The sequence below is a fragment of the Orycteropus afer genome, unplaced genomic scaffold (assembly GCF_000298275.1).
Source record: "Orycteropus afer afer isolate SDZICR_OR568_19922 unplaced genomic scaffold, OryAfe1.0 scaffold00404, whole genome shotgun sequence".
NCBI classification, from domain to species: Eukaryota; Metazoa; Chordata; class Mammalia; order Tubulidentata; family Orycteropodidae; genus Orycteropus; species Orycteropus afer.
The window spans coordinates 1,344,626-1,346,496 of record NW_006921991.1 but is presented as its reverse complement, the minus strand read 5'-3'; the positions used below and the strand labels follow the sequence as shown (position 1 = coordinate 1,346,496).

At 35.8% G+C, this 1,871-nt stretch overlaps 1 protein-coding gene across 1 annotated transcript in view; it reads right to left on the bottom strand.

Annotated features, from left to right (window-relative positions):
• RPS6KA3 (ribosomal protein S6 kinase A3) overlaps window positions 1-1,871 on the bottom strand; it is a 131,143-nt gene that overhangs the window by 38,253 nt on the left and 91,019 nt on the right. The window lies entirely within an intron of this gene.

Sequence of the window (1,871 nt, the reverse complement as noted above, 5' to 3'; positions counted from 1 at the left end):
GTTCTTCTGTATCCTTGTTGAGTTTTTTTCCAGTTGACCTGTCCCTTCTTGAAAGTGGTGTGTTAAAGTCTTCTACTACTATTATAGAGTTGTCTATTATCCCATTTAATTCAGTTATTATTTGCTTCACATATTTTGGAGCACTGTCATTGGGTGCATAAATATTTATTATTGTAACATTTTGTCAATTGACACTTTCAGCATCATATAATGTCCTTCCTTGTCTCTTATGATGTTTTTTCACCTTAATGTCCATTTTATTAGAAATCAATATTGCTACACCTGCTCTTTTTTGGTTTCCACTGGCTTGGTATATTCTTTTCCATCCCTTAACTCTTAATTTGTTTTTATCTTAGTGACTAAGGTGGGTCTCTTGTAGGCAGCATATCAATGGGTTGTCTTTTCTTTTCCAGTCTGCCACTCTCTTTCTCTTGATAGGTGTATTTAGTCCATTAACATTGAGTGTAATTAGTAATAAGTATGAATTGATTGCTGTTATTATTATTACTTTTTTTTGTCGTGTTGTTGGTGTTTCCTTGGTCCATGTACTTTTCTGTGCTGAGTTCAGTTAGTCGGCTAATGCGTTTTGTGCATATTAAACCCATACATTTTCCTTCCTTCTGGATTTGCTTAGAAGAATTGTTACTTTTCTCTGTGGTTACCTTTGAGTATATTCTTGTCTCTACATTTTTAGAACAGTGCGTGCTACGAAGATGTTGTCCTGTTCTCCTCTCAATTTGAGGATCTGTACCTAGAAGTTTTATTCCCTCTGATAGGTAAATTGCTGTTGTTGTGTACTGACTGAGATTCTTTGTTTTTAGGGCATAATGTTTTATGGTCTTATTTTGAGTATCTGATTTGGTTTTAGTGTTGATGACATGTATCTTGGTTTTGCTGATCTCTATTGTGGGTTCTCTATTGGAAGGACTTCCTTAAGCATTTCTTGTAGGGTTGGTTTAGTTTTCACAAAGTCCCTTAATTTCTGATTATCTGAGAATGCCTTATTTGATGGATAATTTGGCTGGACATAGGATTCTTGGTTGGAAGTTCTTTTCCTTCAGGGTTTTATATATGCAGTCCCATTGTCTTCTTGCCTGCATGGTTTCTGCTGAGTAATCGGAGCTCAGCCTAACTGTTTGATTATTATAAGTAATATTTCTTTTTTCTTGGGCAGCTCAAAATTTTTTCTATTGTCTTTGGTTTTGGAAAGTTTGATTATAATATGCCTCAGGGTTTTTCTTTTGGGATCTATTCTGTGTGGGGTTCGATCAGCTTCTTGGACAAATATCTTTTCTTCCTTCATGATATGGGGGAAGTTTTCTATTAGCAGGTCTTCCACAATTTTCTCTGTAGTCTTTTTTGCCTCTTCTTGTTCTAGAATTCCAATGAGTCTTATATTGGTTTGTCTCATGTCATCACATATAATTCTTAGGTTCACTTCATTTGTCTTAAATCTTTGTTCTCATTTTTCTTCATACAAGCTAATGTCCAGGGATTTGTCTTCCAGTTGGAATATGTGTTATTCAGCCATTTCTAACCTACTCTGAGGTGCCTCTACTGTGTTGTGTAAGTCTATCATTTTGGTACTCATGCTCTGCATTTCGGTAGACATCTTCTGCATTTCTAACTGATGTTTTTGTATGAGGTGTTGTGCATTAATCTTTTTTATACTTTTTTTTTTTTAAAATTGTGATTTGGGTGAAGATTCACAGAGCAAATTCACTTTCTATACAGCAGTTGACATACACTTTGTCTCATGACATTGAACACAATTTACCACAATGCAACAGCTCCCCTACCATTTCCTCCTGATAATTACCTCTTCTCTGTGTTCATCCCTCCATGCCCTCCTTCCCCCAGAGCTGTCTCCC